Raw genomic sequence first — 25,736 nt, forward strand, 5'->3', positions numbered from 1 at the left:
CTTTGAACGCGGAATGGCAGTTGAAGCTAGACGCATGGGTCATTCCATTTCGGAAATGGTTAAGGGCATTCGGTATTCCTAGATCCACAGTGTCAAGAATGAGCCGAAAATACCAAATTTCTGGCATTATCTCTCATCACGGACTACGCAGTAGCCGATGGCCTTCATTTAACGACCGATAGCAGTGGCGTCTGTGTAGAGTTGACACTGCTAACAGACAAGAACGCTGCGAGTTATTAATGGAGAAATCAACGTGGGACGTAAAACACACGCGTCCGATAGGGCAGTGCAGAGAAATCTGGCGTTAATGGGCTATGGCAGCAAACAACCCACAAGAGTGTCTTTGCTAACAACACGGCATGGCCTGCAGCACCTCACTTGGGCTCGTGACCATGTCGATTGGGACCCAGATGACTGGAAGACCGTGACCTGGTCAGATGAATCACGATTTTAGTTGGTAAGAGCAGATGGTAGCGCTCGAATGTGGCGCAGACACCACGAAGCTGTGGACGTAAGTTCTCAGCAAGGCACTGTGCAGTCTGATGGTGTCTCCATAATGGTGTGGACTGTGTTTACATGGAATGGATTGGGTCCTCTGGTCCGACTGAACCGATCACTGACTGGAAATGCTTATATTTGGTTACTTGGAGACCATTTGCAGCCACTCATGGACTTACCAAACAATAATGGAATTTTTATGGATGACAAAGCGCCCTGTCACCGGCCACAGTTGTTCGAGACTTATTTGAAGAACGTTATCGACAATTTGCCTATCCAAATCGCCCGACATGAATTACAGAGATCAGCCGGCCGGAGTGACCGAGCGGTTCTAGGCGCTACAGTCTGGAACCGCGCGACCGCTACTGTCGCAGGTTCGAATCCTGCCTCGGGCATGGATGTGTGTGATGTCCTTAGGTTAGCTAGGTTTAAGTAGTTCTAAGTTCTAGGGGACTGATGACCTCAGCAGTTAAGTCCCATAGTGCTCAGAGCCATTTGAACCATTTTTTGAATTCCAGAGATCATCTGTGGGACATAATCTAGAGATCGGGTCGTGCACAAAACTCTGCACTGACAACACTTCCGCAATTATGTACGGCTATAGAGGCAGCATGGCTCAGTATTTCTGCATGGGACTTCCAACGACTTCCTGAGTACATGCCACGTCGAGCTGATGTACTACGCCGGGTAGGGGAGGGTCCGACGTGATATTTGGAGGAGTCCCATGACTATTGTCCCCTCAGTGTACTTTTCTTGCATAATAAAAATTTAAAAGAAATAGGATCCATTCCTTTTGACTGAAGTACTTATGAATTCCTGACCCACTGAGTATCGATTTATGTAGTTGCTCTTTTTATTGATCTTAATACCAGCCACCTTGAGATCGCGTACTCTCCACCACGTCGTTACTCATTAAGTGACCTCCACCGTGGAGTAGGAACAGGGAAGTGATGACTCGAGCAGTGTTGACACACGCCGGTCTGGCAACCGGGTGCTGCGTGGCGGTGGCAGGGCCGGCGCCGCCCCCGTACCTGTTGCTGTGGGCGGCGGGGCGGCGGCGTCGCGGCGCCTCACGCGTTGGCACCGCATCGCTCAACGTCTCCCGATAAATAGCGGTGGCCACATTAGTTGTTTATGAAACATTCCCGGCCGGCTCCATAACTCAGCGCGCACTCGCGCCTCGCCGAATAACTATCATTTCACGTCCCGGCCGCGGCCCGGCGCAGTAACTCATGCCGGCCACCGCTCCGCGAGCTGAAGGACGACCAGGCAGCCGATCGCGCGAACCGCCGCTGCACATTCCGCGCGTTTCCTGCCGAGCCCTGTAGCGGCCGGGCTGGGGTTACCGGGGGCGTTCTTATGGCCGCTAAATACGGCTAGGTGCTGGGATGAGGACGCTGGCCTCTTGCTGCCACGGCCAGACCGCTGCTGATGCTGTAACGGTGATCTCGCTCCGGTGCGCAGCGCCCACTGGTAACCCGCGCATTTTGGGTGGAGTACTTCTGGCTTCGCTTTTAACTTATTTATTTGCCTTGAGCTGACACGTTATAGCAAGCCTATTGACACACACACACACACACACACACACACACACACACACACACACACACACATACCGGGTGATCAAAAAGTCAGTGTAAATTTGAAAACTGAATAAATCACGGAATAATGTAGAGAGGTACAAATTGACACACATGCTTGGAATAACATGGGGTTTTATTAGAACAAAAAAAAAAAATACAAAAGTTCAAAAAATGTCCGACAGATGGCGCTTCATCTGATCAGAATAGCAATAATTAGCATAACAAAGTAAGACAAAGCAAAGATGATGTTCTTTACAGGAAATTCTCAATATGTCCACCATCATTCCTCAACAATAGCTGTAGTCGAGGAATAATGTTGTGAACAGCGCTGTAAAGCATGTCTAGAGTTATGGTGAGGCATTGGCTTCGAATGTTGTCTTTCAGCATCCCTAGAGATGTCGGTCGATCACGATACACTTGCGACTTCAGGTAACCCCAAAGCCAATAATCGCACGGACTGAGGTCTGGGGACCTGGGAGGCCAAGCATGACGAAAGTGGCGGCTGAGCACACGATCATCACCAAACGAGGCGCGCAAGAGATCTTTCACGCGTCTAGCAATATGGGGTGTTTTTGTTTTTTTGTTCTAATAAAACCCCACGTCATTCCAAGCATGTGTGTCAACTTTTATCTCTCTATCTACATTATTCCGTGGTTAATTAAGTTTTCAAATTTATACTGACTCGGTATATATAGTGAAGAAAAATTCGCCGACTCGGACATCGCAAGCAAATTCCTGACATACTAGCAATACAAAAATGTCTCTCACAGAGTTTCGTTCTGCATATATTTTGGGCAGTAAGTGGACGTTAAAGGTTGACAATCTGGCAACACTATAATCACGTGTACAGTAACTCTCTCTGTGAGGTTGAAGTTGTTGCACTGTGCAGTTAGTGCAGTGGATAGCGTTTTGCGTTAGCATTCACGAGGTCGAGGGTTCGATCGAGGCTTATTTCTTTCTATTCGCTAATCGTAGTCTGCGTGTGCGGTATCTGGGGTCATAGTCGTCGTACAGCGATTAAAATGGGTCTTCTGCAAAACAATTCCTGTTACTTACAATGAACACAGAAATGGAAATACAATCGTTTTCATTGGTCACCATTTAAAGAAAATTTTTGCACGTCGTGGACGCGAATTGTTTCGGACCACTGCACCTTCTAGATTCGAAACTTGTTTTGTGTGTACCCTTTTCCAGTGGTCCCATTAATTAATACCAACTATATTCTTGCCACGTTCATGTCCATAACATTTCGCTACGACCTTATATCACCAGCAGGGCTAGCGACCTGCTTTGCAAATAATTTCGATGCGAGAACTGGGGGAAGGTGTACAGAAAACAGGTCCGAAATCTAGCAGATACAGTGGCGCGAAACAATTCGCGTCTACGACTTCAAAACACTTCTTTAAAAGCTGAACAGTGAAAACAATTGTAGTTCCGTTTCTGTGTTTGTAGTGCATAACTGCAAATGTTTTGTAGAAGACCCACTGTAATCTCTGTACGACGATTAAAACGCCAGATACCGTGCCACACAGACTAAATATAAACAACTAGGCCTCGACCCAGAATCGAACCCTCGACCCCTGCATGAAAACCCAAAAAGTTGTCGACTGCACCAACTGCACAGCAGTGCACTGTGTGCTGACAGCGGTAGTTACCATATATATGGTATAAGTGCCAAATCGCCAATCTTTAACGTCCACGCCCTGTCCGAGATATGCGCGGGACGAAATTTTGTGACAGACATTTTTGTGTTCCCAATATGAGAGGAATACCGCTGCGAAGTCCGAGTACCCGAATTTTCCTTCACCCTATATATATATTCAGCTGCCCCTACCTATGGGTTTTATCCAATCTGCTGCGCTTTCGCTTTCAGCTACCACACAAAAGTTTTTCATTTTCTCTGATTCGCTATGTGCAAACTGTTAGTCCAATAGAAAAAATTAACAACATCCTTTTGTAGGATATTTACTGTAGTTAGTAATTTTGCATTGGGATACGTTTTCGCTAAAGGAGTAGTTTTCCAATTATTGTACAAGAACATACAGAAGTGACCTTCAAACGCGGTTTTCTTGAGTATCTCGATTAACTCTGCCTCAAGTGAAAACGTATCCAGTGCAAAATTGAACTACACTGAATTTCCTACAAAAAGGTCCTGTCCATTTTTGCTGTAGAGTTTGTGCGTAACGAGCGAACCATTATGAAAATCTCGCGCGTGGTCATTGAAGACGTTGTGGGTTGCATAAAATATGTATGTAGGAGCAGCATAAATATATATATGGGTATGATTACAAATATTTTTATATTTACTCACATCAGTGTGTTGGTTGTTCTTCTCTGTGTCAGTCTTCCAACAAATACGTCAAATAATTTCTTACCTGATCTGAACTGTACGGTCGTAACTGCACCACCAAGTGAACTACGCCTGTCAGTATAGGCTAACAGTTTAGCGTCCACACACAACATTTCAATACCTGTCCTACTGCCCAGGGGAAAATAAGCATTGCCGGCCGGTGTGGCCTTGCGGTTCTAGCGCTTCAGTTTGGAACCGCGTGACCGCTACGGTCGCAGGTTCGAATCCTGCCTCGGGCATGGATGTGTGTGATGTCCTTAGGTTAGTTAGGTTTAATTAGTTCTAAGTTCTAGGCGACTGATGTCCTCAGCAGTTAAGTCGCATAGTGCTCAGAGCCATTTGAACCATTTGAAAATAAGCATTACTGGCTCTTTCCACATGTGCTTAGAGACATGCCATTTGTAATAGGTACAATTATTACTCTGCAACTGAATACTGATATAACTCAGTACAGTGTCGTCAAACATCAGTAGAAATATCTACACTTATATCGAGTCAAATAATTTGCAGTGACGGCGTCAACAAACTGCTCTCGTTGAGAGAAATGTGTTCGTTGCCGTGGTGAGTATGGTTCAAATGGCTCTGAGCACTATGGGACTTAACATCTGTGGTCATCAGTCCCCTAGAACTTAGAACTACTTAAACCTAACTATCCTAAGGACATCACACACATCCATGCTCGAGGCAGGATTCGAACCTGCGACCGTAGCAGTCCCGCGGTTCCGGACTGTGGTGAGTATGTTGAGAAATAAATATGTAAACGTGAAGAATGAATATTTACAGTGCTAATAACGTTTGTATCGTGTAAAAAAGCTAAACGGGTTTTCATATGAAAAATTCGGAGGCATTATTTTTCAGCACGCTCTCCTACTTACAAGGGAACCTCCCCATCGCACCCCCCTCAGATTTAGTTATAAGTTGGCACAGTGGATAGGCCTTGAAAAACTGAACACAGATCAATCGAGAAAACAGGAAGAAGTTGTGTGGAACTGTGAAAAAAAAAGCAAAATATACAAACTGAGTAGTCCATGCGCAAGATAGGCAACATCAAGGATAGTGCGAGCTCAGGAGCGTCGTGGTCTTGTGGTTAGCGTGAGCAGCTGCGGAATGGGAGGTCCTTGGTTCAAGTCTTCCCTCGAGTGAAAAGTTTACTTTCTTTATTTTTGCAGAGTTATGATCTGTCCGTTCATTGACGTCTCTCTTCACTATAATAAGTTTAGTGTCTGTGTTTTGCGACCGCACCGCAAAACCGTGCGATTAGTAGACGAAAGGACGTTTGGACAGTAACCTGTATTGGAGCATTTCCTTCATGTAACCCAAAGAAATACCATCAGACTGAAGTCGCAGTATTTCCTCTTCGTGTTCTTTGTACGGATCGTCAACAATCTCATCATCTGGTACATACAGCCCCGCAGCCATCAGCAAGGCATCGTCATCACCACCCGTACTGTTTATCAACAAATGTAGGAAATAATCATACAAATGCTCAACAATCGTTCGATCCCTTAAGGAAATTTCCGATTCCCTACAGTTCGGAAAATATTCATTGACCTTGTTATTGAAGTCGCGAGGTATATTTGCTGGATTCATATTACCCACGGAATACATCTCACGTATTTAATGCACTCTTGTCCAAAGTAGCGAACAGTCAACTGCCAGCCAGGGAGGCTCGTTAGCAGGAATACTCTCTCTTCCGTGCGCTGTAGTCGACTGACGTCGTGTGTTTTGATGTTTGTTTAGGTGCAGCGTCCCCATACTACGTCGCACTCACCTCGCATCGGATGGACGGACGAACAGATAGTAATTATCTGAAAATAAAAAATTAAACTTTTCAGTCGAGGGAAGACTTGAACCAAGGACCTCTCGCTCCACAGCTGCTCTCGCTAACCACGGGACCATGGCGGTCCTGCACTCGTATCATCCTTGATGTTGCCTATCTTGCGCATGGACTACTCAGTTTGTATATTTTGCTTTTTTTTCATAGTTCCGCACAACTTCTTCCTGTTTTCTCTATTGCTCTGTGTTCAGTTTTTCAAGGCCTATCCACTGTGGCAACTTATAACTAAATCTGAGGGGGGTGCGATGGGGAGGTTCCCTTGTTAGTGCTTGCGCTTCACGCATTCTCTTGCAGGACTCGCATTCGGGAGGACGACGGTTCAATCCCGCGTCCGGCCATCCTCATTTAGGTTTTCCGTGATTTCCCTAAAATCGCTCCAGGCAAATGCCGGGATGGTTCCTTTGAAAGGGCACGTCCGACTTCCTTCCCCGTCCTTCCCTAATCCGATGAGACCGATGACCTCGCTGTCTGGTCTCCTCCCACAAAGCCCCCCCCCCCCCCCTCTCTTGAAGGAGAGATCTTACCGCTTTACGAGTGCGACTGAACGTGTGCTGTGAAGCGGGTGTCCGTGGCGGCGCACTGTGCTAAAGCAGACGGTCGGCTGCATTATCCGCTTCCGGGACGTGTGTGCAGCGTGCCGGCCACCTGGCGGGACTGCAGCGCCGAGGTGCTGGCTGCCGTGGTTTATGGCCCGCCGATCTGCAGCAGGTGCGGAAGGGCCAGCCGGCCGCACTAAGTGCCGCGCGCACACACAAATATATTTCATTTGCTGCCAGATTTCAATCACGTACGTCCGTTGAATAATTCATGCGGCGGCCGGCCCGCGGCCCGTGGCGCCGGTGACCGACGCCAGCCGCAGCCACTGCGTCAGCGCGGGCCGCTCTTTTACGCGCTCTCACACATATCGTCGCGGTACGCACGGAGGCGTCGAGGCGTGGCGCTCGAGTTTGCCGTCAGACTGCTACCTACCACCCAGCACTCGCTGGCAGTGGAGTGAGAAATTCGTCTTGTCGGTCATTCAGATTACTGTGAAGCTGCAAGTCGAATCAGAAAGAGAAGCTACCTGTGGCTCGAAGAGGTGACGCAAAAAGCGTTATAAATCACGTGTAGCTTCGCTGTTCCATGTATTCCACAAGCATCCTGGTGACTTTCGCAACTTTGAGATGTTTGTCACCTGGAAACGGACACCCCTCGCGTTTATGGAAGTCAGTGCACGGTTTGCGTTCAAGTGTTGCAGGTGCAGATGGTTGGGTGTTTCTAGTACACATGTGCTCTAAAATGCATATCTTAAAAACTATAAGGTGTTTGATACAGTTCCCCACAGTCGTTTAATGAACGAAGTAAGAGCATATGGACTATCAGACCAATTGTGCAATTGGATTGAAGAGTTCCTAGATAACAGAACGCAGCATGTCATACTCAATGGAGAGATATCTTCCGAAGTAATCAGGTGTGCCGCAGGGGAGTGTAGTAGGGCTCTTGCTATTCACAAAATACACTACTAGCCATTAAAATTGCTACACCCAGAAGAAATGCAGATGATAAACGGGTATTCATTGGACAAATATACTAGAAATGACATGTGATAACATTTTCACGCAATTTGGGTGCATAGATCCTGAGAAATCAGTACCTAGAACAACCACCTCTGGCCGTAATAACGGCCTTGATACGCCTGGGCATTGAGTCAGAGCTTGGATGGCGTGTACAGGTACAGCAGCCCATGCAGCTTCAACACGATACGACAGTTCATCAAGAGAAGTGACTGGTGTATTGTGACGACCCAGTCGCTCGGCCACCATTCACCAGACGGTTTCAGTTTGGGGAGAGATCTGGAGAATGTGCTGGCCAGGGCAGCAGTCGAACATTTTCTGTATCCAGAAGCGCACGTACAGGACCTGCAACATGCGGTCGTGCATTATCCTGCTGAAATGCAGGGTTTCGCAGGGATCGAATGAAGGGTAGAGCTACGGGTCGTAACACATCTGAAATGTAACGTCCACAGTTCAGAGTGCCATCAGTGCGAACAAGAGGTGACCGAGTCGTGTAACCAGTGACACACTATACCATCACGCCGGGTGATATGCCAGTATGGCGATGACGAATACACGCTTCCAATGTGCGTTCACCGCAGCCATGGTCTCCGAGCTGATAGTCCATGCTGCTGCAAACGTCGTCGAACTGTTCGTGCTGATGGTTGTTATCGTGCAAACGTCCCCTTCTGTTGACTCAGGGATCGAGACGTGGCTGCACGATCCGCTACAGCCATGCGGATAAGATGCCTGTCATCTCGACTGCTAGTAGTACGAGGCCGTTCGGATCCAGCACGGCGTTCCGTATTACCCTCCTGATCCCACCGATTCCATATTCTGCTAACAGTCATTGGATCTCGACCAACGCGAGCAGCAATGTCGCGATACGATAGACCGCAATCGCGATAGGCTACAACCCGACCTTTATCAAAGTCGGAAACGTGATGGTACGCATTTCTCCTCCTTACACGAGGCATCACAACAACGTTTCACCAGGCAACGCCGGTCAACTGCTGTTTGTGTATGAAAAATCGGTTGGAAACTTTCCTCATGTCATCACGTTGTAGGTGTCGCCACCGGCGCCAACCTCGTGTGAATGCTCTGAAAAGTTAATTATTTGCATATCACAGCATCTTCTTCCTGTCGGTTAAATTTCGCGTCTGTAGCACGTCATTTCGTGGTGTAGCAATTTTAATGGTCAGTAGTCTATAAATGACCTTGCGAACAACATCGAAAGTTCACTGAGGCTTTTTGCGGATGATGCTGTAGTATATCGAGAGGTTGTAACAATGGAAAATTGTACTGAAATGCAGGAGGATCTGCAGCGAATTCGCGCATGGTGTAGGCAATGGCGATTGAATCTCAATGTGGACAAGTGTAATGTGCTGCGAATACATAGCAAGGAAGATTCTTTCTCGTTTAGCTACAATATAGCAGGTCAGCAACTGGAAGCAGTTAATTCCATAAATTATCTGGAAGTAGGCATTAGGAGTGATTTAAAATGGAATGATCATATAAAGTTGATCGTCGGTAAAGCAGATGCCAGGCTGAGATTCATTGGAAGAATCCTAAGGAAATGCAAACTGAAAACAAAGGAAGTAGGTTACAGTACACTTGTTCGCCCACTGCTTGAGTATACTCACCGGTGTGGGATCCGTACCAGATAGGGTTGATAGAAAAGATAGAGAAGAACCAACGGAGAACAGCGCGCTTCGTTGCAGGATCATTTACTAATAGCGAAAGCGTTACGGAGATGACAGATAAACTCCATTGGAAGACTCTGCAAGAGAGACGGTTAGTAGCTCGTTGCGCGCTTTTGTTGAAGTTTTGAGAACATATCTTCACTGAGGAGTCCAGCATTATATTGCTCCCTCCTACATATATCTCGCGAAGAAACCATGAGGATAAAATCAGAGACATTAGAGCCCACACACAGGCATACCGACAATCTTTCTTTCCTCGAACAATACGTGACTGGAATATAAGGGAGAACCGATAGACGTACTCAAGGTACCCTCCACCACACACCGTCAGGTGACTTGTGGAGTATGGATGTAGATGTAGTAGATCTTCGCTACTTTGAAACACGTCTTTCCTCATATATCGAACATGTGCTCATAGCTCTTGAAGTATGCGTTTTAGATCCCATGTTTACTGAACTTTCCATACTATCTCCCGAAATATGGTAAGCAAAGAGACTGCAATAGAAGAGATTTATTTTACAGCATCGAAGATGCAGAGGTGCTCAGAATTCTTGAGGTATGCAGTTTAGAGTACATGTTTACTAGACTTTTTTCGAAAAAACGTTTTCCGACAAGATGCAGTAATGCTACAACAACCTATAATATACGATGAAGAAACGGTGGTCTTGGTTGCAAGTTAGTTTTTATCATTTATTTACCAGTGGCACGTTTCACCTAATCCAGGAATCTTCAAATTGGCTGAATATTAGCTGGTGTTAGGTACATGGGATACCGAGCATGTGTCCAGATTTTTGACGAAGGCATTTACTAGCTACGACGTTCTGTATGCTCGGTATCCCATGTACCTAACACTATGTAATATTCAGCCAATATGAAGATGCCAGAATCAGGCGAAACGAGTCATTGGTAAAGAAACAGTAAATCTCTTGCATCACCTGTCACTGGAGTTTGTTGAACGTCTCAGTAAAGCTCTCGCCCTTACTAAGCGATCCTGTAACGAATCATGCCGCTCTCCGTTGGATCTTCTATTAACCCAACCACATATGGGCTCTAGACTGACGGGAAATACTCAAGAATCTGTCGATCATTTTTCTTGTAAGCCAGTTTAATTATTTTTATGCCATCATTCCACATTAAGTCAATTCGAACAGTTACTCCTAAGTATTTCGCGGTTGATATAATATTGTTTTCCTGGATAAGCAGTTCTCTCCAATATGGATAACAACAAACTAACTCAAATGGCCCGGCGCCTCTATTGTACCTAGGTGGGAACGCAGTCAATAAACTGTGGCTGGCGGATATGCTGTAGGCGTAGTTAGGAATTCAAAGGACATTGCTTGAGTACTTACGTTTACGTCCAGTAAATACGTTCACATCCATACTCTCTGTATTTGATTTGGTTTTAACTATTTCTATCATGAACACAGCTTTAATTCATTTAGTCAATTTACTATGAAGTTAATTAAATCTCATTCACTCAACAAATTCGTGCTAAAATAACCCGAGAGCACGTCTCCAGAACAATACAATCAGCTAAATTACTTGAGCCGCTGCGAAGATTTAAGTATTGTGTCCCTGCAAAATGCTTTCGACGTGTAACTGATGATCCAGTCTTGTGGCTCGCAGTATTGTGATATTTACGACAGTTTACATCATTCTCTTCGGAGAATGTGCGGAGGATTCCAGCAAATACCAATTTCGCATTTATCTGCGCTGAACCTGTTCTGCTAGCGGACTGCATACGCTTCAATTTCGTCCAAAGCTACGCAATACGAGACTGATATTCCCTGATTATGTGATTTCAGATATTAGGTACAAGAAAATCCAACTGTGAAGACAAAGCACAGCTTCTGATGTAGATTTCTTATTGGTGAAATCTAGGTTCCACAAGTTAAGAAACTCCTTTCACATTATCAACTGACGTCATTTTTCCTTTATTTTATTGTAATTGTTGGACAAATGGGTATAAGTCTCTGACGGCTACGGCAAGGCTCTAAGGCCATTTTGAAGGGATCAGTACCTACAGATAACCCGGATAAACACACGTAATGTCCAAATTACACTGAAGCGCCAAAGAAACTGGTACAGGCATGCATATTCTAATACAGGCAGAACAGGGCGCTGCGATCGGAAATGCCCATATAAGACAACAAGTGTTCGGCGCTGTTGTTAGATCGGTTACTGCTGCTATACTGGCAGCAAGATTAAAGTGAGTCTGAACGTGGTGTTATAGTCGGTGCACGGGGTATGGGACTCCGAGGTAGCGATTAAGTGGAGATTTTCCCGTACGACCGTTTCACGAGTGTACTGTGAATATCAGAAAGCCCGTAAAACATCAGATTTCCGACATCGCGCGGCCGTAAAAAGATCCTGCGAGAACGGGACCAACGACGACTGAAGAGAATTGTTCAGTGTGACACAGGTGCAACCCTTCCGCAAATTGCTGCAGAGTTCATTGCTGAGCCATCTCAACGAGTGGCAGCGTGCAAACTATTCAACGAAACGTCATCGATATGGGCTTTCGGAGCCGATCTTCCACTCGTGTACGCTTGATGACTGCACGACACAAAGCTTTACCCCTCTCCTGGGCCCGTCAACACCGACACTGGACTGCTGATGACTGAAAACATGTCGCCTGGTCCGACGAGTCTCCTTTCAATTTGTATCGAGTAGGTAGACGTGCTCGGATATGGAGACAACCTCATGTACCTATGGACCCTGCATGTCAGCAGGTGATTGTCCAAGCTGGTGGAGGCTCTGTAATGGTGTGGGGCGTATGCAGTTGCAGTGATATGGGACCCCTGATACGTCTAGATACAATTTTGACAGGTGACACGTACGTAAGCGTCCTATCTGATCACCTGCATCCGTTTATGTCCACTTGCATTCTGACGGATTTGGGAATTCGAGCAGGAGAATGCGGCACCCCGCACGTCCAGAATTGCTACAGAGCGGCTGCAGTAACACTCTTCTGAGTTTAAACACTTCCGCTGGCCACCAAACTCCCCAGACATGAACGTTATTACAATGTGCTGTTCAGAAGAGATCTCCACCCCCTCGTACTCTTACGAACTTATGGACAGCCCTTCAGGTTTTATGGTGTCGGTTCTCTCCAGCACTACTTCAGATATTAGTCGTGTCTATGCCACGTCGTGTTGCGTCACTTCTGCGTGCCCGCGGGGTTCCCAAAGGATATTAGGCAGGTGTACCAGTTTCTGTGGCTCTTCGGTATGTATCTGCACGTAATGCATCGGTAGCCCGTATGTCTTCTGTAATTGTTAACTAGTAAACAGTGCAATTATACCTTCACACAGGCACGTATATGATGGAGTGGCAGCATTCAAATTTTGATTTTTTTTTTCTTTTTTGGGGGTATTTCTTAAGAATTTCTACGGGTAACGTCCAATTCTGGTACAACACCAAATCTACTTTTTTTGCTACAGGACAGTAAATTTTCTGCGGGATCGGCGCTGTTATATATCGGTTGTGGCAGTGTTAAGGTCGTTTCACACTTGACAGAACGGAACGTCATGTCATGTCATGTCATGTCACGTCACGTCACGTCAAGTCGCATCTCGTCACTTCAAAATATTCCGGAACGCATTTCCAGTGATTGCATTCACACAGGCCGTCAACGGAGCAGGACATCACTTCACGTCACGTCACACGTCACGTCACATCACATCACTGTCAGTGTTTCTGGGTAAGAAAGTTCTGACGTCGACGTCGGTGGGAGAAACTATGTAGTCGTCTGCTAACCTATTTTTGGCGCGCTCACTCATGTTGCAGTAGCGGATTTCGTCCTTTTCTGCCTTCTTTATCTTAATTTTTTTTACTTTGCTATAATTTTCGTGATAAACTGCAAATGTTCCATGGCGAATTGGATAGCTTTTTGTTGTTGTGTGTTCTTCCATAACCGAGACCATATATTTGAGAGCGAAAATGATTTAGGTTTGGAGAAAAAAACTAACACCTACAATGTGTCTAAATAGTATACACTAATGAAGCAACTCATATTAGATAACCTTTTTTAGGTGAAAAGTCTACGCTATTTAAAGAGAAACATTCAGCTGTTTTTTACGTTATTTGCTATGTAGGGAAAGCAAACATAATGGATACGGTAAATGTGCTCTATTTCTTCCGTTGTAAATATTTGATCTACATTTGTTTTTTGAGCGGGGCTGGGGGTCCGCCTTGAACAAACCACAATTTTATCTTGTGCGGATCACCATCCAAAATCAAGTCTATTTGTAAGCAAACACAAACAAAGAGCTTCAACCTCAAGATGATTGTCTGATGTGTTTGTATGTGTATGTTTTCGTTAGCAAAATATAATTGGATGTTTCATAATATTCTTTCAATTTTAGCACTTCACCATACAAAGTACATGAAGAATATGAATGTTGCTTTAGCCATTGCTGTACTTTGTCGTTGTTCATCAATTGCGATACTATACTCAGATTTCTTGTATCGTGGATGGTATCTCACAACCTGACTTCCACCGTTCGGTACAGGGAGAAGCGAACTGACGTCATTTTGAACTTTCGCTTAGTGCCAGTGTGAACCCTCCACCAATAAACGGTGACGTCACGTGACGGAGCGTTCCGTTCTGTTGACGCCTAGTGTGAATCGGCCTTTAGTGGTACTTGGTGGCCGGATGCCCTACCTGACGCCACGAGTCACCGTGGGAAGGTATTTACCCCATCTGTGTCTAGTGTATATTTCATGATCAAATGTGATAACGCTTTCCGAGTGTCTTCTTAACTTGTATTGCAGACGGGACGTGGCTACCACCCGTTATTTACCTAACTAGATGTCAGAAATCGCGCAGCAACGACATCCAGGCTAGCCGGGCCATCTGCCCTCGTCTTTAAACCTCGAGGCGGATTCGATCCGGGACTGGTTCCTCTTCCCTGCTCACGAAAGCGGGCACGTCTGCGGTCTCGTCTGTCTGGGCGGGTATCTCCGGGACAATGAACGAGTCGGAAAACGTAATAATGTTACTTACAAATTTAATTAACTTTAAGATGTGTATGATCTGCTGTGTGTCAGTACCTCCACTGCGCGACAGGAATGATAATGTTACCGATGATAGTGCCACTAAAGCGGTTTTCCGAAATTCCTTCATCAAAGAAGACGAAGTAAATATTCTAGAATTCGAATTAAGATCAGCTGCCAACTTGATTAACTTATAAGAAGGTCTCCCTGGTGCCGCGAAGTAGTTTATATCACTTAACAGAAGCAAGTCATCTGGTCCCCATTGTATACCAATTAGGTTCCTTTCAGAGTATACTGAGACAAGCCCGCCCGGTTAGCCGTGCGGTCTAACGCACTGCTTTCCGGGCGGGAAGGCGTGCTGGTCCCCGACACGAATCCGCCCGGCGGGTGAGTGTCGAGGTCCGGTGTGGCGGCCAGTCTGTGGAAGGTTTTTAAGGCGGTTTTCCATTTGCCTCGGCGAATACGGGCTTGTTGCCCTTATTCCGCCTCAGCTCCACGATGTCGGCGATTGCTGCTCAAACAGTATCTCCACATACGCGTTCACCAGAATTACTCTACCACGCCAACATTGGGGTTACACTCGTCTGGTGTGAGACGATCCCGGGGGGGATCCACTGGGGGCCGAACCGCACAATAACCCTGGGTTCGGTGTGGGGGCGGCGGTGGGGTGAGTGGACTGCTGTAGCCTGTTGTAGGGTTGCGTATCACGAAGCCTCTCCCTCGTTTCTAGGTCCCCAGTTCAATACAATACAATACTGATACAATAGCTCCACACGTAGAAATCATATTCAAGCACTTGCTCGATGAAACCTCTGTACGTAGACTGGAAAGTTTCAAAGGTCACGCGAATACTCAAGAAAAGAAATAGGAGAAATCCGCTGAATTATAGATCCATTTCACTAACGTCGATCTGCAATAGGATTCTGGAACATGTACTGTTGGGAGCATCATGAATTACCCCGAAGAAAAGGATTTATCGACAAATAGTCAGTACGGATTCTGAAAATATCGTTCTAGTGAAACACAACTAGCGCTTTATTAACACGCAGCATTGAGCACTATCAGCAGGGGATCTCAAACTGATTCCATATTTCTACATTTCCAGAAGGCATTTGACACTGTTCTCCAGAAGAGGCTTTTAATCAAGTTACGTCCCTACAGAGTATCATCTCAGTTGTGCGACTGGATTCGTGATATCCTATCAAAAAGATTACATTTCGTAGTAACTGGCGAAAAGTCATCACGTAAAACAGAAGCGATATCTTTTGTTCCCCAATGAAGTATTATAGACCCTCTGCTGTTCCTAATTTATGTAAACGATTTAGGAGACAATCTTAGCAGCCATCTTAGACATTTTAGCGGACGTCACATCTTCCACGTGAGTATAAAAGAAATCCGTTAAATTTTGTTTACGTGGAAATAAGACAAAGCTAACTGCAAAATTCAACTAAATACTCATGAATTATAGTTACAAGCAACTTAAATTGCAACGATCGCGTAGATAATGTTGTGAGGAAAGCTGGTCGAAGACTGCGATTTATTGGCAGAACACTTATAAGGTGCAACAAACCTATCCAAGAGACTGCCTGCAGAACACTTGTCCGTCATCTTCTGGAGTACTATTGTCCTGTGTGGGGTCCCCGTCAGATAGGATTGACGAGGGACATAGAAGAAATTCACAGAAGGGCAGCTCGTTTTGTATTATCGTGAAATAGGGAAGAGGGTGCGACGGGTATGATACATGCTTTGGGTTAACAATCATTAAAACAAAAGAGTTTTTTGCAACCACAGGACCTTCTGATGAAATCACTTTTTTTCTTCTCAGAGCGCGAAAATATTTTCTTGCCGTCCACTTAAATAGGGAAACATTATTTCATAATAAAATCAGAGGCATCAGAGAGCACACGGAAAGATTTAAGTCTTCGTTTTCCCCCTGCTCTGCTCGAGAGTGGAAAGGTTTAGAAATACCTTGAAGGTGTTGAGATGAACCCTCAGCCAGGCACTTAATTGTGAATTGCAGATTATCCATGTGGTATCGATAGCTACGATGCCACGGCGTAAGTTAAGTTGGCACTACTACGAAACACCGACGACAGCGCCCTCTAGCAGGCGCTGTTGAGATCTACGAGCTCCGCTGCAGTTTCAACCCATTTGATGAACAGCAGACGGCCGGGACGCTTAGCTTTCAGCTTGAGACTTTGCTCATCTGTACAAGTTATGTATGCCTCTCCATATATATTCAGGCTTCAGTAAACCACTTTTACTTACGTGCAGTACCGAAGTATTTTTCCTGCTCCTACTCCTACCCACTCGCCGCCTCCCAGGCGGGATAGATGCAGATGTTAGTGACAAACTAGTGGGTTACAATAAAGATTTTGAGCCAGAGCGTCTGGGAACTGGAGCGGTTCAAAAATACCGCGTTAATCAGAGAACCATCTTAGCAACCAAGACCGTAGCTCACAGATGAAGAAAGGAGCCGTGTTGAAGAAGAGTGCTTGGGGAAGGGAGACAGATGTGGGTGGCACAGTCGCAGCTTGCGGATTAAGAGTTGGCAGCGGTTAGACAGGGGGAGCGGCAGCCCGCCCACGCAGCCACGCCGTCACACGTCGTGTGCCGCGCTTTCAGCCAGGTTAATGTTATTCCGAGAGCCGCCGAATCAAGAGCGGCCCTCTTCCGCAGTCCTGTCCTCAGGTTTCCCGGCAGAGCACTCACTCCATCTGGCGCTGACGCTCTCGACGTGCGCGCTGTTGGTTTAAGCGCGCGACCGCGGTGGGTAGCAACAGCCGACCCGCCGGTCAAGGCTTCCCGGGTCAGGCAGGCCAGACAAAAAGTCCTCCCACCTGACGCCGAGCTGACGAAACACGGCCGTCTCCGCCGTCGCTAGGTTCCCCGCTCGCTGACCAGTTCTCCAGGGTGTCCGTCTTCTAACGGGCTTCGTACAGTTTCACTGCACTCATCGTTTTCTCACCTGACCTCTAGAGTTGGACGTCGTTTTTATGGTTTGCATTGGATTGATGTATAAGTTCGCAGCGGTTTTGTTCTGCATGTTGGTATGTTGGTATTCTGGTTGCTATCGGTTCATTTATCGATCGTCATTTTTTATTCATTTTCCACTGTCGCTGTTTCATTTTACATATAGTCGTTTTGAAACTTCCTGGCAGATTAAAACTGTGTGCCGGACCGAGACTCGAACTCGGGACCTTTGCCTTTCGCGGGCAAGTGCTTCACCATCTGAGCTACCCAAGTACGACTCACGCCCAGTCCTCACAACTTTACTTCTGTCTTTTACGAGAGCTGCACCGCGCACAGGTAGGAGGAAGTCCGACGACACGACCCACCTCGGCGGATCAAGGAAGGTCCGACTTACACTCGCAAATTCTGGGTGGAAACGCTGACCAGTCATACTGTACGTCACATATACCACCCTCTACGGACCCGCGGCTAAGCTGAGTAATAACAGTATCAGTTTAGAAGCGAGGGGATCTTGCACCCTCTACAATCTGTAGGAGTGTGTAACATGAATTGAGAAACAACCAGTATATGGAACTTAATTTTCTTCTAAAATAAATATAGAAAATAGGATCCTTTAATTTCTCAGTGACTCTCGGAGACTATAAAAAAACAGTGTGCGAGATTTTGGGTGCAGTAGTAATGTTGGGATAAAAAAAATTGTGGAAGATAGGAAAAGCCGGAGAACAGCAAAAGACCAATTGGAAGACTAAGAGCTTGAAAGAGCTGTGTTGGGTTATTGCAAGCGTCTCCAGAGACGTTGGCAATAGTAATTTTCGCCGTGCTACGAGGAGTTGTGGGATGACCCGCCCCCCCCCCCCCCTCCTTCAATTGGCGCCTTTCTTCGACCTGACTGAAGACGGCGCACCGCAGGCGGCAGTGGCAGCAGGTGAGCACGCGTCGCCTCGTCCCGGCCCGGCCGGCTCGTTCTTCTGTATCACTTGTCCGGCCGTTCCACTGCAGCGTTCGGCACTCAGCAGAACGAGATCCGCCGGACAGCGCAAGAGACAATAACGCGAGGCAGCCCCGGCCGTTTCATTAGCAAGAGGCGCCTCCCTTATTGGGCAGGTACGGGCTCGGGGCCCGGGACCCCGTTGTATTTTGAGTGTATGCGCCGCTCCAATATACTGTAGTGTAGCCCCCTGCGGAATTGTCGCCATTGGGACGCGGGCCGCGAGCCGTGTCTCGCAGCTAAACGTTTTTCATTAAGCTCGAGCCGCCTCCTCGCCCCGCCGCTCTCTGTATCTAATCCTGTTACGTGCCGCCGTAGCCGCTTCCGTCCCCGTCTCTCCATTCCTTTCCCGGCGGCGAAGAGCCGACCGAAGCGCTGAAAAGTCGGAAAAGCCACCTGGCTCAAAGCTTGCCGCTCGAGACCGAGGAACTGCCTTACCGGCACGTGTACAGCTCCGCGGGGTGTCCGAGAAGTCCCTGTGACGCCCTTGACTTGGTGCGACTTGGGACAAGTAGTTGCTTCATTGATATCGCTCCTTTGAAGCTCATCACAATAGAAAAGATTTGAACATGAAGCGATTTGGATCCACGTTTGTCAACGAATTTCCTGTCAGCCGACGTGGAGTAGCGAATTGCAGAGAGGATATAAAATGTAGAATGGCAATGGCAAGGAAAGCGTTTCTGAAGATGAAAAATTTGTTAACATCGAGTATAGATTTAATTGTCAGGAAATAGTTTCTGAAAGTATTTGTATAGAGTGTAGGCATGTATGGAAGTGAAACATGGACGATAAATAGTTTAGAAAAGAAGAGAATAGAAGCTTTTGAAATGTGGCGCTACAGAAGAATGCTGAAGATTAGATGGGTAGATCACATAACTAATGAGGAAGTATTGAATAGAATTGGCGAGAAGAGGAGCTTGTGGCACAACTTGACTAGAAGAACGGATCGGTTGATAGGACATGTTCTGAGACATCGAGGGATCACCAATTTAGTATTGGAGGGCAGCGTGGAGGGTAAAAATCGTAGAGGGAGACCAAGAGATGAATACACTAAGCAGACTCAGAAGGATGTAGGCTGCAGTAGATATTGGGAGATGAAGAAGCTTGCACAGGATAGAGCAGCATGGAGAGCTGCATCAAACCAGTCTCAGGACTGAAGACCACAACAACAACAATGCTTTTAAATTAAAAGGAAGGTTAGCGTTTGCCTTAATATTGATGGTTTATTGACAGCAAAATCGATTTTCAATCACTTAGTGATCATCTTCAGTGCTGGAAGTTAAAATTTCACATAGCGATCAGTGAATAAAAAACAAAAACCACAAATACACCTGAGTATAAACCAACTGTTGGTAAGAACATACCTGTGGTGCACATATAAAACTCATAGGCACTGGTATCAAGTTATCATTAACCAAAACTGAGAAATGATCACAATAACTGAAGCCGCTGTTTACATTCACCTATACAGCAGACCTCGCTTTGACAGGGTCTAGGAACGCCCTCTATGTGGCGTGTGTCACGTGAAGACTTAACAATACTTTATTTGGCAAGAGATTACCACAAAATATCAAAGTCCACTTGCAAATCATTAACTGAATATTTCAATTTTAAAATTGTACATTAAAAAACGCATAGCAATAAAGAAAGGGGGAAATGCACATTTTGCCAACATGTGCTGTCGTGTTATTTTCAAACAACTTAAAAAACATGTAAGAATAAAAATCAACAGCTAAAATTGTATGCTGTCAGATTACAGGACTAGTAAAGAAGAAAAATATAAAAATAACATGACATCAAATATAATAGAATTTGTTTTAACACAGTAAACGCCATCTGCCGTAGGGAGTCATATATATTAAGTTCTTAATTTACGTAAAATAATACATTGAAACCAAGAATTCAAATACATAAATACTGGCAAATACATAAATAGTGGCAATTATGCAATGTATGTCACAATATAGCAGGTCAAAATGCCATGAAACATTACGCGTGGAAATCTTTTTTCAGTTATTGTGATCGTTTCTGTTTTGGTTACTGATAACTTAATACCAGTGCCTATGAGTTTAATTTGTACACCACAGGTATGTTCTTTCCAACATTTGGTTTATACTCAGGTGTATTTGTGGCTTTTGTTTTTTATTCACTAATCGCTATGTGAAATTTATCTTCCAGCACTGAAGACGATCACTATGTGATTGAAAATCGATTTTGCTATCAATAAACCATAAATATTACGGCAAACGCTGACCTTCCTTTTAATTTAACATATATGGTCGTGTGCACACAGCACTCAATGGAGTCGCCAATCAACTTCCATGCTTTCTTGGCACGGTTTCCAACTGCCAAGTCTCATTGAAGAGTCATTTCCTGATGAATGTGTCCATATCGCTGTTCACACAGGAGGAATAACTTGTTATGGCCTGGGGAAAATCCCCTGTGCATGCTACAGTTGGTAAGGAACACATCTCGTGCTATGGTATGCGCCGGGATGTCAAAACGATACTTGTGTGGACCATATCCCGACAGTCTAAAAAGTTTCGAGATTACTAAATGAACCGTAGCTATAGGTTAAGATGGTAGTTTTAATGCTTCAGATGTTCTACACATCCCCCTGCCACCAACACCACCGCCACTACGCACACAACGGAGTACAATGCACATAACTTTCCTACAACGATGTGAAACTGTCAGAGAAATTCTTCTTTGAGATGCTGTTCCACTCGCACGTCACATTCACACCTTCTTCGGTCTAGGTGAACTATCAGGAACTCATTGTGAGCGTTGCCGTTTTGTGGTAGGTTCGTGTTGATAGCGCCGAGTCTTGTCATTCATTATGATTTATTCCAAAAAACACTGACCGCTCTTTACATTTCAATATCCACAAGTCGTTGTTTTTGTTACAGAGTTGAGGTGCAGCTTTGAACAAATTTTTCTCTTCTTCAGAACATTCTAGTGGATATCTTGAACAATTGATTTTCGTTTGTAGCTTCATTCCGATTCGTGGAACAACCGACGTTGACACACTACAGCCGCACGTCCACTAGTTAGCTCTGCCTGCTTGCAACCCAGTGGCCGAATGTACATCTGTTTTTGCCATTGCAGTTGCTGCTGTACCGTTCTTATATCCCTGGAATAAAATCCGTTTCGGAACTTTTTGGACGGCCTGTGAGATTTTCTTTTTTTCTATAGTGTACATAAATGAAAATTCTTTAATATCACCTCTTGTAAACGTGGTTAACACCGTAGATCGCAGAAGAAGGAATCATGGACCATATTTGGTTATCGCAGCATGGAGCTGAGCACACTTTGCTGTTCAGGTGTGTGACTTTCTTGATGGAAAATTTCGAGGCCGCTGCATTTGGCTTGTGTCAGCAACTATCCAGTCCCACTGAAAGGACCTCACCTAAGGCTGGACCCCACCACGCCAAATAACGCATTGTGGCGTAACTCAGTTTCAGTATAAGGCTAGCGAATTATGGCGCAGAAGTGTTGAGGAAGCCTTTTGAGACGTAATTCCTGTGATGTCCTGCAGGATGTCGGGACATACGAAGATGCGTAGGTCTTTCTGTAAGGGAAGAAGGGAGATTAGATTTTAACGTCCTGTCTACAGCGGATTCCTTAGAGATAGAGCACAAGCTCTGATTATGAAAGGATTGGGAGGAAAATTGACCGTGCCCTTTTCAAAGGAACCATTGTGGCATTTGTTTTAAGAGAAGATCTCTTGCATATTTTGCCACCTTAGATATTTGTTCGGAGTGCCTACAGGATTATGGTTACCAAGTTAAACCCAGTGGTATTTCCTTGGCAGACACCACAAGAGAGCGTTGTGCATTACAGAGAGATATATTATTAAAATTTCAGGAGTAAACGTTTTGGGATGTGTCATGACACCATGTCAATTCCTCACACATACGTCTTGCGAAATGACCACGGCAGGTAGATCGGAAAATATTTAGCTCTCGTGGAAGCGTGTAGCCACGCTACGACTTTGTATTTTTATTTATTTAATGCACCAAAAGAGAGGAAATTAGGTCCCACGAAATAAATTCCAACGCTAGATGGGGAACAGAAATCGGAAATTTGCTTCTCTAGTTCAGCACCAATTTACTCCAACATTTAAGTTGCATCGGGATCTACAACCAAAACAGTTTTTTTTTTGAGTGACAACAATCTGCCGCACTGACTGTCATTACTTTCATTAAAATATGCTTTTATTATATATTATTCGCTACTGCGCCGTTTCAACCGTGTAGCCACTTTTAAGTGCATTGTATAACTTTTCAAGCGGTCATATTTGGTTTTCGGTTGAAACTTACTTTCGTCACACGTTGTTAAAATATAGTGGACAGCCTGAATTTTTTTTTTCTTGGTGCTAAAAGTTTCTTGGATAGCTGTGACGTAACACGCCACATGTATACTGTTGTCATTCAGAAAACGCATTTACTCTGTGAGTGGTAACATAGTAATTTGTTCATTCGTAAAATTTTTATATGCTTGTCTGTCGCAGAGATGGATTCTGTTCCCAGATTGGTAGATATTTTCAATTTGCCAAGACTGCTCAAGTCTCTAACTTAGATTTTTATTCGTTCGTGCGTAAGACGCTCAGATCTCGCAGAGACATTAGAAAGAAGAAAAGAAGGGCGTTGTCAGGCATTACTTAATCTGGACGGAGGAGATATCTTTCTACTGAGCGCTCTGGTACGAATGCATAAAACAGTGAGACAGCGTTCGAGTCTAGTGCCAAGTAAACACCTGGCTCGGTTCACGGACGCCGTCTCAGCTGCAGATAAACTCAATGCTGGCTGCACACCCAGTGTCGCCTAATTGCCACTCCGTCGTGTCCACACATGTGTGCATCTAGAGCGACTGTGCACGTTGGAGAAAGCCACTCTAGAAGACGTGGGCAACTGACTACGGTAATAAAATTAGTTTATAATGAAGCGATTACCACTTTACTTCTGTCAAGTGAAGCCCACGTGATACATTCCCATTATTAACATTTGCCGAGGCACTAAGATACGCAGCATTACTGTTTATGAAGCCATAATTATTGTTACAAAAATTCTCACCATTATCAGAATATTACGAGAATTATAACCGCAGTTTAAGCGATCACTGTCATGTACCTGTACTAGCGCACGATGTTGTTGTTAGTTTCTGGGATAACGACTGTATTAAATTGGCAGGCTTTCTGTGGCCCGATTTTATTTCCTGTATCCCCTTTGAGTGACTCCCCGCCAAGCGTGCCATACAACTAATTACTTTTATTTCCCATCCTTCTAAATAAACTAAAATAATAACTAGTTTCTGAATGATATAAAATCTCAGAACTTACATTACAAAGTGTAAGATATGTAGCTTAACCTCCATAACCATATTATAGCACGGGGGAGCAAATTCATGTTTACAATATCGCAGGAAGTAACTGTTGTGTTGTCAACGCAGAAAATACTTGGCGATGTTCGAGCTCTCTTTTCGCCGGTTGTTGTCTTCGCCTAGTACGCTCATGACGTAATGCTGAAATCAGTCCTTGTTGTGTGCTCTTTGCAAATATTCGTAGGAAAGTTGCTTTGTTAGTAATCGGTTGTTTAGCGGCAGGTAATATAGAGTTGTGTGGCAAAAGAAGTATTAATAAAAATCACAGATCTAGTTTTTTTAAAATGAACACACCGTCATTTCACTGTATTGTTTACTTAATTACGACCTACGTTTCGGCCTTTTATGCCATTTTCAAGTGACTGAATTTATGTTATTAACGTATATTCCAGGACATCAAGCTCAAACTTGACCATAAATTAAGAAAAATCTTGGGCCTCAACGAAATGCCAGATGTAAAATCACCATCTTGTAAAAAGATGAGGGAAATAATAGTGGGGGTGGGTCGTATTTAGTAGAAACAGGTTTACTTTGGTATATACAATGTGAACACATGTCCTTGAGTCGTAATGATAGTGGAATTTCACCACTATTAGGACTGAAGGAAGCAAATCAGTATGGGCGAAGAACCTTTACATTAAATTATTTTATCTGCTCTGTGCCTCCTGTTCTCATTCCTCTGAAAAAGGCAGTGGTTCCTATTATACAGAGGATATTATACACGTGCATCAGACTCACGTCTTGGGAGGCAGGATATTCGGGCACAACTTGTCAGTGATGTTCAAAAACAAGAAATGGTGAAAATGAGAGGTAATCGTTCCAGAATTAATGATAACTGATGTATAAAAACGAGAAATAGTGTATCATTGGAAAAAGTGACATGCTGTCCATGGACATTACTTGATTGATTGATTGATTATCATCATCATCATCATCATCATCATTTAAGACTGATTATGCCTTTCAGCGTTCAGTCTGGAGCATAGCCCCCCTTATAAAATTCCTCCATGATCCCCTATTCAGTGCTAACATTTGTGCCTCTTCTGATGTTAAACCTATTACTTCAAAATCATTCTTAACCGAATCCAGGTACCTTCTCCTTGGTCTGCCCCGACTCCTCCTACCCTCTACTGCTGAACCCATGAGTCTCTTGGGTAACCTTGCTTCTCCCATGCGTGTAACATGACCCCACCATCTAAGCCTGTTCGCCCTGACTGCTACATCTATAGAGTTCATTCCCAGTTTTTCTTTGATTTCCTCATTGTGGACACCCTCCTGCCATTGTTCCCATCTACTAGTACCTGCAATCATCCTAGCTACTTTCATATCCGTAACCTCAACCTTATTGATTGATCATGTGTCACGTAAAAAATATAATGAAATAGATCTGCCTGTTTAGCGTAGCGTGTAGCGTGCAAGCTTGCAGGACAGGAATGTGACACATCCGGACCGAATTTACGAGACGGTTTATCTACCGTCGGTTGGTACAGTACACTGGCCGCCAGAGTGTAGTTTTTGGTGGTTTCCCACAGTCGCTTAAGCAAATGCTGGGCTGATCTCCAACTTCCACCTCAGAGAACACTATACACGAACAGTCAAAATGCGGTAACACGCGAAACAAAGTTTACACCCACCATTCACAGACACGTGGTGGACAAAGCTTTCCTTCCTCGAGCTGCATTGACGACTGTGGCGTCCGCAAGGTCATCCGCCCAAAAACTTGGATAATAAAATTTGCCAAATCCTGAAAATGCCCACCCCGTACTAGCAGGAGTCGAACCTGCGAGCGCAGCGGCCGAACGGTTCCAGGCTGAAGCGCCTAGAGTCGCTCGGTCACACCGGCCGGCTGGGATGATTAACTTTGGACAGGATGAACGATAGGAAAAAAGAAG

This window comes from Schistocerca piceifrons, chromosome 1 (assembly GCF_021461385.2).
Source record: "Schistocerca piceifrons isolate TAMUIC-IGC-003096 chromosome 1, iqSchPice1.1, whole genome shotgun sequence".
NCBI classification, from domain to species: domain Eukaryota; kingdom Metazoa; phylum Arthropoda; class Insecta; order Orthoptera; family Acrididae; genus Schistocerca; species Schistocerca piceifrons.